This window comes from Macrobrachium nipponense, chromosome 33, assembly GCF_015104395.2.
Source record: "Macrobrachium nipponense isolate FS-2020 chromosome 33, ASM1510439v2, whole genome shotgun sequence".
Classification (NCBI taxonomy): Eukaryota; Metazoa; Arthropoda; class Malacostraca; order Decapoda; family Palaemonidae; genus Macrobrachium; species Macrobrachium nipponense.
In genome coordinates, this window is record NC_087219.1 from 26,016,154 (window position 1) to 26,031,153 (window position 15,000).

At 37.2% G+C, this 15,000-nt stretch overlaps 1 protein-coding gene across 2 annotated transcripts in view; it reads right to left on the reverse strand.

Annotated features, from left to right (window-relative positions):
• Positions 1 to 15,000, reverse strand: part of LOC135203032 (uncharacterized) — a 339,686-nt gene that overhangs the window by 8,184 nt on the left and 316,502 nt on the right. Inside the window, exon 1 of one of the 2 annotated variants that reach the window (XM_064232613.1) lies at positions 2,833 to 2,957. The exons of the other annotated variant lie outside the window; for it this stretch is intronic. The gene's annotated coding sequence lies outside the window, so the exon portion shown is untranslated. Of the gene's footprint in view, positions 1 to 2,832; positions 2,958 to 15,000 lie in introns of those variants that run through there. 2 annotated transcript variants of the gene reach the window in all.

A 15,000-nucleotide genomic window follows, 5' to 3' on the forward strand; every position in this document is an offset into this window, starting at 1 on the left:
TTCTGTGTACCTGAACATCTAAAAATGACAACATATTATCCTGTTCTGTCTCACAAGAAAAAAAAATATTAGGATGACGAGAATGAAAATATTCAAAAAATAAATCCACGTGTGAACGTTCCTTAAACACAAGGAAAGTGTCATCCACGTGTTTAGGGAACGTTCACACGTGGATTTATTTTTTGAATATTTTAATTTTCGTCATCCTAATATTTCTTTTACTTGTGAGACAGAACAGGATAATATGTTGTCATTTTTAGATGTTCAGGTACACAGAAATAGAGGTAAATTTGAGACTTCCGTTTATAGGAAAACTACTTTTACTGGCTTGGGATTGAATTATCTTAGTTTTTCACCAAAGCTGTTTAAACTTAATTCAATACGTACTATGATAAATAGAGCTTACAATGTCTGTTGTGATTTTAATTTATTTCATCAAGACATGGTCTTCCTCCAGAATTATTTTTCCGAAAATTCTTATCCCGTATTTGTTTTTTACAAAGTTCTGAAAAATTTTCTAGATGAGAAATTTTGCCCCAGACCGGTGTACAGTACTGCTAGTAAAGATGTCAAGTACATTAAATTGCCTTTTCTTGGTCATAGTAGCTACTTGGTACGAAAAAAGTTACAAGAAATACTTAAGCATAGTTTCCCTCAAGTTAGTTTCAGATTTGTTTTTACTAACCCTTTTACTGTAGGATCACTTTTGAGGGAGAAGCCTGCTCTTCCTGTGGACCTTAATTCGAGTGTCGTTTACTTGTTTACCTGTTCGCAGTGTGGTCTGCGATACGTGGGATCCAGTTCCCGCTGGCTTAGACAGAATTTTGGAACACAGAGGTCTTTCCGTTAGAACTAGGTTTCCTCTTTCTAAACCACCATTTTCTGCCATAAGGGATCACAGTTTAGCACAGGACCATCCTTTCACTCACCTAGATTTTAGAGTACTGTCTTTTTGCTCAAATAGACTGGACCTTTTAATTTCAGAGTCGCTGTTTATTAAGAAAATGAAACCGGAATTGAACAACAACTCGTCCGGTATTCAACTAGCTATCATATAGTTTCATAGTAGATACACAAAGTGGGTCGTTAGCCATTTTATTTTTGAGTGTAGTTTGTTTACCTTTCATATTATTTTCTTTTTATTTCTGTTTTTGTATGATTTGCGCTTTGTTTTAGTTTTTTCGTAATGTTTAATTTTTAGTTTGTATGTGACGTTCGTTTTATTTTATGTTTTTACTGAAGCTTTTAATCAGACAATTCATTTTAATGTAATTTTTAGTGATTTCTCATCCTTGTCATTTTTTCAGCCTGAAGATGAGGTTTTAAACCTCGAAAGCTCGTAATATTAAAGAATGTTCTTCCTAGTCTTGGCACTATTATTCATCATCAAGCTAAGATTTCCAAGTAGCCGCCCAATTACTGAGACTATATATAGTATAATATATATATGATATATATCTAAATTCTATAATATTCTATATATATTTTTTTAATCATTTATTTTTATATAATAATTACATTTATCATTATGTATTCATTCAGTTAAATCTAAAATTACTTAGTATAGTATATATACTTATTACTATGTATATATATATATATGTATATATATATATATATATATATATATATATATAATATTATCAAGTATGAAAGGCCCATTAAAACACTCTTGTTTAAAGCTAAGGACCACATTTCGGTAGAGTGCCTCCCACCCTTTTTAAGTAGTGAATGACAAAAGAAGTTACATTTGCGAAATATATAGTGGGAGACATGCCCTGGGGTAACTTCTAATCCGACGCTGGTTCTGTCAATTGTCTTAATCCACTTCATCGTTGCCTTAAGGAAGATATTGTCTGTATGGTTAGAGTCCCAGGCTCCATTGGAAAGGTTGATCCTATTATCTTGTTTTATCGGTGAAGATTCTACCATCTGACATTTGTATCGACAGCTGCTTTTGTATAAAATTCGAGTTCCAGTCCATGGTAAAGTTCGTGTTATTTACATGATGGAAAATTGCCGAACTATGTAGTCCATATCTAACTGAGTGCTTTTGTTTATTTAATCTTTCCAAGAGAGATTTTCCTATGAATCCATAGTATGACTTATCAAAATCCATGCAGGGGATTTCATAGACTCCTACGTCTTTAAAAACTGGTTTCTGTTGAAAGCTAATTAGGGATTTCCTCAGTGTATTTGGATAAGTGAAGACGAAAGGTTAGGGTGGCCTAAAGTTAGTGTGCTCTCTTGTAAATTATCCATGTGAGGTATTGTGATTTTATTTGTAACTTTTTCCTTTTCTTTGTTTTCTTTGGGTTTATAAAAAATGTTCTTTGCTTGAGAATGGCCTTTTCTATTATGTGCTTTGGGTATTTTAACAGGATATGTTTATTTCTGATTGTCTCAAGGACTTTTTTAAGAAAACTTGGGGAGCAAATTCTCAGGGCTCTAAGAAATAAGTTACTTGCTATGCCGAGTTTGACTGAATTGTCATGATAGCTGCAAAAATGTATGTATGAAAGTGACAATGTCGCTTTCCTGAAGACAGTGAATTTGTAGTTGTTATTAGTTCTGATGATTAAGACATCTAAAAAGGGGATTTGGTTATTGTTTTCCCATCTACTTTAAATTTTAGGCTTAGGACCAAGCGAGAGCCCACATATAAGTACCTATCCTCCATTTGTATCAACACAGCTCCTAGCAACAGTGTTATTCATTACAAACAAACGCAAACATGTACACAAACACACAACACACACTTACACGCTGAATAAACCACGTTAATTAACTCTATAAAGGAATCAGGCGGAAGGTCCCTCCGCCCACCCCTACCTTCCACACAAAAAAGAAATGTCCCAACGAAAGCGTCACCTCCTTCGCAGGATTCTCGTCCGGGAACCACTTCTTGAGCACGCCCGAAATTGCGGTTATTTGGACCCAGCCGACCAGAACATGTGGGTCGCCATGACACTGCTTCCTCCTCCTCCTCCTCCTCCTCCTCCTGCTCTTCTTCGTCTTCCTCTTCCTCCTCCTCCTCCTGCTCCTGCTCCTCCTGCTCCTCCTCCTCCTCGGAGAAAGAGAGAGAGAGAGAGAGAGAGAGAGAGAGAGAGAATCTCTCTCTCTCTCTCTCTCTCTCTCTCTCTATATATATATATATATATATATATATATATATATATATATATATATATATAAATATATATATGTGTGTGTGTACATATATACATGTATGTGTGTTTATTTGTGTAACCGCACACGTCTTCAATGCAAAATTTACTCACACTTTCAAATGAAATGAACATATAAATATTTGTTCCCAAAAGAGATGCTGTATTTCATATTTCAAAAATAATTTGGTATTATAATCTAAATCTATCATGATTCGTCAATTACGGTGGTTAAAAAATGGTAATGAAATATAGCGCGATATCTTTTAAATGATGATAAACTAAATTTCGACTAATCACCGCAAGAAAGGATTTACTTATTCATCCATTAACCGAACTTGCGGTCGTCGGCTCCGTGTTCCCAAGTCCTGCGCTGACAGCAAAGAACTTGTTCTCATGATGTCGACAAGAGCTTACATACTGCAAGCCCTAATTGCGCCAATGGAAGACATTCTCCGCTTTTTTCGGTCATTTCTTCCTTCTGTTCCAGGCCGTGTTTCATTGATATATATATAAATATATATATACATATATATATATATATATATACTATATATATATATTGTGTGTGTATGTCTGTACGTATAAATATAAGACTTTAAAGACTCCTCTATTAAGATGAAGTTTATGCATAATTCTATCTATCTACCTATCTATTTATCTATATATCTATCTATCTATCTATATCTATATCTATATATATATATATATATATATACATAGATAGATAGATAGTTAGATAGATAGATGGATATTGCTGAGGATAAACCTTTTTCTCAAGCGAACTCTCCAGCCTTTAGTAATCTTAACGGAAAAGAAAATTCTTTCTTCTCATTTTAATCAAAGCATGTGGGTATAATTCGCCTCTACCACCAACTCTCTCTCTCTCTCTCTCTCTCTCTCTCTCTCTCTCTCTCTCTCTGGGGAAACTACTTTAATCCTCTTCCCTTGACTGCCGACAGACCATAATGCCAGGCGCAGACCTGGGAGAAATGCTAATCCTCGCCCGAAGCAAACCAGCTGCCAAAGAGGCACAAGATCAATAAATGTGGGCGCCGCCATCTTAGGACGTGGGCCACGAGGTCGCCATGCCCGGGCAAGATGCCCACTAACGCCATCTGGACGCAAGATCCTTGTGGTATCCAAAGGTTGTAAGAGGCTTTGAAACGACAGGCTTATTCTCACAAGTACAGTTGGTAAAGTAACAGTTTTACGGGCTGCTGAAAAGCAAGAGCCCGTGCCAGCATAAGGCTGGCTTAATCTTCCTCCTGCTACTGCAGGCTCACTCTCAGAATTAGCCGGACGCTTTTCCAGGACGCCTGTCCTACCACCTTCCTCTCTTGAACTGCCCTCTTAAGCATGTGGCATACTGTGGGACTAGTGAGTTAATTTGCTTACCCCCTCGCCTATCCCTGGGCCCCTGAAGTATGAGGAACAACCCTCCTGACGATGGTAAAGTGCCACGTTTTAAGGTTTTAGTCAGTCACTTTGGTGTTAGCCTATTACTGTATTTCTGTTTCCTTTTCATTGTGCAATATACCTACAGTGAAGCCTGTACTACCCTTTTTTATTTGTGCTGTTCGAAGTTGTGAAGCCATTAAGTGAAGTGTAACGTAAATTGTTAAATTGTGAATTACCAGAATGGAGCTTATTTCCAGGCACCCTCTGAGCAACTCTTTGATGCCTTAATCAGATGCCTCATTCAAGGGAAGTAATTGTGGGTGTTTTCGATTACAGATTATGAGTTAGTCAGCTGTGGTTTCTGTGCATCAACTTGTGTGCAATATTGGCTGACCAACCACACCTTCTCTTACGGCGCCCTTCTAAGCGGAGTTCTATCGGGTTCCATTCCAGAAAACACAACGCATTGCTCTTTTCATCTTACAGTGAGGGACTGGTGTATTTGGTCCCAATTACCCTAAACATTCTCGTAATCTAATCCTCTTTTGTAAATGATAGTTAAGTTAAACCCCAGATTTTACTTAGTCCTCACCTTCTGAAGCAAGCCTTCAACCGTATTCAATTGAATATGTTTTTGCCCGATTTCAAGGCCAGAGGTTGATATTTTGCATTATATAAGGTAAGTTACTTGTATCTCCAGTTTAACCCTTTCATTAATGTAGATTCCCCTTGGTAAATTCGTATTAATATACATCTACATACATACATACATACATACATGCATATATATTTATATATATATATATATATATATATATATATAATATATATATTAATCGTGTTGAGCAACTTAGCAAGTTTTAATTCAATTAATTTACAGATTACCGGCTTCTCTGCTTTCTTGGTATTCCCCCCATGGCCGTCTCGCTGTCTATGGCATAAGCAGACACAAAGACAGGCACGACTGTCTAATTTACGAGTAATATTGCTTAACAAAAATATATTACTTGCTACAGCTACAAATCGCTTCCAAAAGAGAAGAATCAATCTCTCTCTCTCTCTCTCTCTCTCTTCTCTCTCTCTCTCTCTCTCTCTCTCACACATGATGTTTTTACGAGTATTCGCAAATCTCTCTCTTTCTCTCCCTCTCATGATGTTTTTATGATTATTCGCAAATATCTTATAGCAACTATCTCTCTCTCTCTCTCTCTCTCTCTCTCTCTCTCTCTCTCATGATGTTATTATGAGTATTCTCGAATATCTTATGGCAACTACAACTCTCTCTCTCTCTCTCTATCATGACGTTTTTATAAGTATTCGCAAATATCTAATGGAAACTATTACTTTCTCTCTCTCTCTCTCTCTCTCTCTCTCTCTCTCTCTCTCTCTCTCTCTCTCTCATCATGATTTTACAAGTAATCAAAAATATCTTACGGCAACACACTCACTCTCTCTTTGTCAGCCCTTTTTACCCAGTCACCCCTACATACAACAGCAGACGCCTCCTCATCCACACAGAAATATCTAGTTCCTTACTTCCTTACCTTTGCCTCAGCCATACAAGAAAAAGAGTAAGAAAGCCAGGGATTAATCAACTTGTTTCGTATCAGTTTACATGAGGGGTGGGACTGTAAGCCCCACACCCCCTCCCCTGGTAGTATGGTGGGGATCACATTAAAATAGCTGTTATTTCTGTCCTGGTTTCTTCCAGCTGTAAAGAGGTTGTCATTATTATTATTATTATTATTATTATTATTATTATTATTATTATTATTATTATTATTATTTTGTACTGATAAAGTTTTGACTTTTGTTATACATCACGTATTAACAAAATGGGAAGCCTATGATAAATTCAAATAATGATAAAACTAGTTATAAGATCGGCCGGTGAAAGTTAAAAACATTAACTATGCATACAATCATACGTACGTATGTATAGACATACTAACATGAATATGTATGTATATATATATATATATATATATATATATATATATATATATATATATATATATATGAATAAACACACACACACACACACACACACACACATATATATATATATATATATCTATATATATATATATTATATATATATATATATATATATTTGTGTGTATGAATTTTTATCACATCACCGTGATTCATATACATGCATCAAGCTACAAATGTCCTTTTATATCTAATTCGCTCTACCTCGGAATTAATATATTTTCATATGTGTTAACCGTAGGGGAGTTTTTTAGGCGATAATAATTTCGTTCTCTCTTGGGTTCGAACCAGCGCCCAGCGGACAGAGGCGAAATTATGACTTGTGTCGTTATCGACTCGGCCAACAAGTGAGGTATAAGTTGATACCGATTCCGACCTTACAAATTACTGTCGAACTCGGGTATTTGTAATTAGAATCGACATCCAACCCCGTCTGCAGTGGATGTTTACTTGTGTGCGTTTGGAAATGAATAGTCAATAGAACAAGCAAAAAAAAGAGAAACTACACGAACTACAATTTATACCACAAAAACAGATCACTCATCCACATTCAACATGCAGCAACCATTAACAAAAGATTGAACTACCTTAATTAAGCGTTTTAACTTTTATGTAAAACATTTACCCATCTAAAGTCACTACTCTCCACTGTCTTCCCCACCGGGGCAAGTTCGATTTAGGCTAAATCTCAAAGTTCAAAGACGAGAGAAGTTAATCCTTAAACGTCTGGAGCAGCAATGCAAACTTTCCCTTTAGAGGCAAATAAGTTTAGTCTCATTTGCATTCCTCAAGAGGCAGGCATACTACGTCTCCTGCGCATGTTGATTGCTTTCTATGCCTTTATGTATGCATATATAGTAAATATATACTATATATATATATATATATATATATATATATATATATATATATATATATATATATATATATATAAAACGTTGCTTTTATCAAATAGTTCTCTCTCTCTCTCTCTCTCTCTAATCTCTCTCACACCCAGTGTATGTACGTGTCCGTGTCAATGGACATTTTTTTTTTTTCCTTTCAGTGCGCTAATTAAGAATAGAGACGAACCTTTCTTTATAATATTCTAGGGTTTTACAAAGAAATACATAATTTCAGAAACGCATAATGAATGAAAATAAAGGCAAAGAAATGAATGAAATGTTTTCATTATGTTTGTTTCTTCATAATTAAATTTATTTATATGATATATATATATATATATATATATATATATATATATATATATATGATATACACATACAAACTATATATATAAACATATATATATAATATATGTATACCATACATACATATGATATATATATATATATATATATATATATATAATATATATATATATATGCTATCTTGAATAGAATGCAAGAACTGATGAAATGTATTCATTATGTTTGTATCTTCATAATCCAAATATTTATATATATGATATATATATATAAATATATGTATATACACACACACATATATATATATATATATATATACATACAATATATATAAACATATATTTATATACATATAGTATATATATACTTATATATTTATTTATATATATATATATATATATATATATATATATATATATATATATATATATTATATTTATGTTATCTTGAATAGAATCTTGAACAAGAACGAAAAATACATAAATACAAGAAACAATGACAAGATACTAAAACTCTCGCAATTCTATAACCTTCCCTCTTCCAATCGTCGATTTTACCCACCAGGGGTTTAGTGACCTTTTCTATCGCCCCCTTGGGATAGATAGGTGTGCCGTCAGTGCACCCCACGCATAGCACTGCATGCATTACTTAAGGTTCTTTGCAGCGTCCCTTCGGCCCCTAGCTGCAACCCATTTTCATTCCTCTTACTGCACCTCCGTTCATATTCTTCTACTTCCATCGGGCTTTCCTCAACTTTCTCCTAAATAATAGTTTCATAATGCAATTGCGAAAGGTTTTCCTCCTGTTACGTCTTTCAAAGCTTTTTACTCACAATTTACCTTTCAGCTCTTTATTCTGTTCTCCTTTACTCCAAAAATGTAATATGGGTAGTAATGTATTGGAATGGTTTATTTTATGAATACCAGAATATGCAACATTTTATGCTAGTTCGCATTCAGATATTTACTATGAAACATCAGTTGTGGTACAAGTACTGTATCCTTTCTGTATGCTTCTTCTGTAACTCAGAATTAAGACAAATACAAGATACTACATTAAAAGACATTTTTGTTGCCTTTTTGTCATTTTAATTTCTACCGATTTCAGTGACCTCAACAGAGATTCCAGCTCTTGCTAATCCTTTGACCTGAAGTTTATATATTCCAATTCCCATATTTATATCAGAATAGAAAATAGAGCTTGGGCCAAAGTGCGAAGCTCTGGGACATGTGAGGTCATTCACCTTTGAAAGAGAAATTGACAGTAAGGTTTTAAAAGGTGTAACAGGAGGATAACCTCGCAGTTGCACTAGGAATCAGTTGTTAAAAGAGGGTGGAAAGTCAGATTAGAAGATAGCGAATATACACGGAGGTGCAGTACAAGAAATGACAGACGTAGCTAGGGGCCAAGGAACGCTGCAAAGACCAGAAGTAATGCCTATAGTGCACCGCGTGAGGTGCACCGACGGCATTACCTGGCCAGGGGAATCCTCAGCGAACATACAAAGCATGCAACTTCCTCTAGACTGAGGCATCTCGATTCTCGAACTGGTTTGACCCAAGATAACTCGAGGCTGCACAAAACGAGTTGGACGGGTTCTGGACAAGTACCACGGTTCGGTAGCGTCTTCTGAAGTTATATATATGCTTGTTATCTCGTTCTCCCGTGTCTTTTGTTACGTGTTACGTTGTTCTATGCAAGCTTGTCAGATTGCGTAAGTGCAAGTCGCAGACAGAACGCTGTGTTGCCCTTAATGTTGTTTTTTTTTGTTTTTTGTGGCTTGAAGAGGCGTGTTGAAATAGGCCTACAAATGCGATCTTTTAACAAATAAAAGGAGCCCATTGAAACGCCAAAATATAGAAAGTAATGGACTTCTTTTATCAGATGGAATTCTGTTGTAACAGAACATTTTTACCAGTCATATATAAAAATGAATGAATAAGTAAATAAATAAATAAATAAATAATATAAATATATACAAATATATTATATATATAAATATTTTATATAATATAATCTATATATATATATCTATATGATATATATATATATATATGTGTGTGTGTGTGTGTGTTGTGTGCATGTGTGCGTGCGTGTGTGCATATATATATATATATATATATATATATATATATATATATATATATATATATATATATATAAGGACAATTCATATAATTCTCGGTTATTATTTATCCTAATCGTGAAAGAAATTCCACATTCTGTAAATTGTTTTTGTAACTGTATTTTGTCTTTAAAGTGTCAGGCTTTTCGACCTGTTTTGTAATAATAATAATAATAATAATAATAATAATAATAATAATAATAATAATAATAATAATAATAATAATAATAATAATGTGGCGCCGTGGAGGAGTGGGTTAGGTCGTTAATAGACTTAAGTCAAGTTAAGCAACATTTGGGCTGGTCAGTCGTTGGATGGGTGACCGCTCTCCTCGGCGTTGATTCCTTGGGAAAGGATCTTTACCATAATTTCCTCAGTCTACTCAGCTGTAAATGAGTACCTATCCCTCATGGGGTAGGGTCCAGCTATGGGTTAAATAGCAAAACTCAGCAATGATGGAAAGAAATGAAGGAATAAACGACAACGACGTAAATGGAACCTCTGGCAACAGAGGAGCTTCGTCCGGCAACCAGGTATTCAACCCAATTGAAGGGGAAGACGGTCAGGTACTTGGAGGTCGTCATCCAGCAACTGATCACCACAACGACAGTAATCAACAGCCTGAGATTGGAGCTACAGAAGCAAAAAGGAAGAAATGGACAAGAGAAGAAAATAAGGAAATATGGAGATGCTACATCAGAAGCAACCCGACAGAGAGAGGATATAGAAGAAGATTGGTCAACATCTGGAATGAGAGGAATAACACCCCCCAAACAGAGCAGAGGCTGGCAGACCAAGTAAGAAACATAAAGAAAAAGAACTGGCTCTCCCCAACAGAAAGAGAAGAACTGGAAAGGGAAATGTCACACGACAACGAATTACACGAAGACGAACTGAGAGACGATGCCACAGAAGACGACAGGGAGGATGAGGTATCAAACAACAACACACGAAGAAACACCGACGAAGTAACAGAGAGGACGGAATGGGTAGAAAAGATTAGACAATGGATGGAGCCAGATACAGAGAACACCACCAGTATCACAGAAACAAATAACTTGACATATTCAGGAGCAAGATTAGTAGCAGAACTGATGGGGATTCGAACACCAACACCACCAGGACAACCAACCCAACAGAAACCAAAACAGCAACCTCCTTGGAAAAGGCGCCTGGAAAAGCAAATCATGGTGATGAGATCTGACTTGAGTAAGTAAACTGAAAGAGATGGCAGAAAAAAGGCTAAGAAGCAAGAAAACAAGGGAGGAACTCAACGAGAAATACAAAGTGCAAGAGAGGGGACTAAACAACACAATAGAAGATGTAAAACAGAGGCTTAAGCCCAAAGCACATAAGATCCAACGGTACATGAACAGGAATAAGGGATACCAACAGAACAAACTATTCGGAACCAACCAGAAAAGACTATACAGCCAACTAAGAGGGGAAGACAACCACCCAGAAATTCCTGAAGCCGAATCAAGTAAGAGACTCTGGGAAAACATATGGAGCACACAACAAACATGCAACATGGCTCCAGGAAGTCAAGGAAGAAGAAACAGGGAGAATAAAACAAAGATTCACAGAGATCACGACAGACACAGTCAGACACCAACTAAAGAAAATGCCAAACTGGAAAGCCCCAGGTCCCGATGAAGTCCATGGATACTGGCTCAAAAACTTCAAGGCCCTACACCCACGAATAGCAGAACAACTCCAGCATTGTATCTCAAATCACCAAGCACCCAAATGGATGACCATAGGAAGAACATCCTTAGTACAAAAAGACAAGAGTAAGGGAAATATAGCCTATCACCTGCCTACCAATAATGTGGAAGTTACTAACAGGTATCATCAGTGAAAGGCTATACAACTACCTAGAGAAGACAAACACCATCCCCCACCAACAGAAAGGCTGCAGAAGGAAGTGTAGGGGCACAAAAGACCAGCTCCTCATAGACAAAATGGTAACGAAGAACAGTAGGAGAAGGAAAACCAACCTAAGCATGACATGGATAGACTATAAGAAAGCCTTCGACATGATACCACACACATGGCTAATAGAATGCCTGAAAATATATGGGGCAGAGGAAAACACCATCAGCTTCCTCAAAAATACAATGCGCAACTGGAATACAATACTTACAAGCTCTGGAATAAGACTAGCAGAGGTTAATCATCATGGAGAGGGATCTTCCAGGGCGACTCACTGTCCCCACTACTCTTCGTAGTAGCCATGATTCCCATGACAAAAGTACTACAGAAGATGGATGCCGGTACCAACTCAAGAAAAGAGGCAACAGAATTAACCATCTGATGTTCATGGACGACATCAAGCTGTATGGTAAGAGCATCAAGGAAATAGATACCCTAATCCAGACTGTAAGGATTGTATCTGGGGACATCAGGATGGAGTTTGGAATAGAAAAATGCGCCTTAGTCAACATACAAAAAGGCAAAGTAACGAGAACTGAAGGGATAAAGCTACCAGATGGGAGCAACATCAAACACATAGATGAGACAGGATACAAATACCTGGGAATAATGGAAGGAGGGGATATAAAACACCAAGAGATGAAGGACACCATCAGGAAAGAATATATGCAGAGACTCAAGGCGATACTCAAGTCAAAACTCAATGCCGGAAATATGATAAAAGCCATAAACACATGGGCAGTGCCAGTAATCAGATACAGCGCAGGAATAGTGGAATGGACGAAGGCAGAACTCCGCACCATAGATCAGAAAACCAGGAAACATATGACAATACACAAAGCACTACACCCAAGAGCAAATACGGACAGACTATACATAACACGAAAGGAAGGAGGGAGAGGACTACTAAGTATAGAGGACTGCGTCAACATCGAAAACAGAGCATGGGGCAATATCTGAAAACCAGTGAAGACCAGTGGCTAAAGAGGGCATGGGAAGAAGGACTAATAAAAGTAGACGAAGACCCAGAAATATACAGAGACAGGAGAAAGACAGACAGAACAGAGGACTGGCACAACAAACTAATGCACGGACAATACATGAGACAGACTAAAGAACTAGCCAGCGATGACAATTGGCAATGGCTACAGAGGGGAGAGCTAAAGAAGGAAACTGAAGGAATGATAACAGCGGCACAAGATCAGGCCCTAAGAACCAGATATGTTCAAAGAACGATAGACGGAAATAACATCTCTCCCATATGTAGGAAGTGCAATACGAAAAATGAAACCATAAACCACATAGCAAGTGAATGCCCGGCACTTGCACAGAACCAGTACAAAAAGAGGCATGATTCAGTGGCAAAAGCCCTCCACTGGAGCCTGTGCAAGAAACATCAGCTACCTTGCAGTAATAAGTGGTACGAGCACCAACCTGAAGGAGTGATAGAAAACGATCAGGCAAAGATCCTCTGGGACTATGGTATCAGAACGGATAGGGTGATACGTGCAAACAGACCAGACGTGACGTTGATTGACAAAGTCAAGAAGAAAGTATCACTCATTGATATCGCAATACCATGGGACACCAGAGTTGAAGAGAAAGAGAGGGAAAAAATGGATAAGTATCAAGATCTGAAAATAGAAATAAGAAGGATATGGGATATGCCAGTGGAAATCGTACTCATAATCATAGGAGCACTAGGCACGATCCCAAGATCCCTGCAAAGGAATCTAGAAAAACTAGAGACTGAAGTAGCTCCAGGACTCATGCAGAGCAGTTGTGATCCTAGAAACGGCGCACATAGTAAGAAAAGTGATGGACTCCTAAGGAGGCAGGATGCAACCGGAACCCCACACTATAAATCCACCCAGTCGAATTGGAGGACTGTGATAGAGCAAAAAAAAAAAAAAAAAAAAAAAAAAACAAAAAAAAAAAAAAAAAAAAAAAAATAATAATAATGATATCTATTATATAAATGACAATGGCGTCCCTGTCTGTGTGTTTGTTTCTATATTTGTTCCAAGGGAATATTTACACCAGTGAACAGATCAGTATGAAATTGACACAGAGGTCAAGCTAACATAGAGTTCGTACATAGGCTAATTAGATTTTCTTAAAAGCATATATAAGCCCACCCCCCCTAAAAAGTTTTTTCACTTCCTTATTTTTGGGCCGATCTGGATCAAATTTGAAACGTAGGCTAATGGTGCTAATTGCATCACTTCAAAATAGTTATCAAGCCGTTGGGGTCTTGGGGGAACAACCCCCCCCCCCCCATATAACTTTCTTAATTTTGGGGCCGATTTTGGTCAAATTTAAAGCATGGGTTACTGACACCAACTACATGATTTAAAAGCATCTGGACAGATCTGGAACAGTCTGGATGCACGCTAACATGATTTCAAGCGGCTTCAATTCCCCTTAAAGCTGAGCTTTGCAATGAGCATAAACAAGACACGAGGTCAGTCATTGGATGCTGTAGGTCTAAACCTGAAGGAGCCAGTGTTGTCACTTGGCCAGCTGTAGGTAGGGCGTTCGAGAGTTGGCAATCCCAATAATCTGCTTATTTGCACACCTGATGGCAGAACATAAAATGCTGTGTAACACGAAGCACTTCAAAATGTATAACAGTTGTCATTCATAGCATATACCTCATGTCATATCATGTAAATATATGATCACAAACTCCAATCTTATTGTACTTTATCCTTCTGAACCATGCTTTAAATTTGAATAACAGAACACTTCCCTTATAACTATGTGCCACGCCGGATGAAAAACACTGCTATGATCCCAAGTGATGGCTTATTCTGAACGGGATTGCATCATCCGCCCTATAGGTGGGTGGGTGGGTGGGTGGGTGGGTGGGTGGGTGGGGGGGGGGGTTGTCATCACATTTCCCTTTTCATCCCGAGCAACGCCCGGTACATCAGCTAATACTAGCATATGCAAACAAGTATTCTACTGTGTCATTCCTAGTAGCCCAAGACAATAAAGATTGACAAACATTTATTAAAACAAAAATTGCAATTTCAGCCTTTATTAAACACTGTGGAGGAGGAGGAGGAGGAGGAGGAGGAGCCATACTGGAGGGAGTTGCATATGCAATAGGTTGCATGTTGTGCAGGGGCCGAGGTGTTTTGGGGGCTGGTCGGACCTTATTTATCGCCCGAGAACATGCTAGACT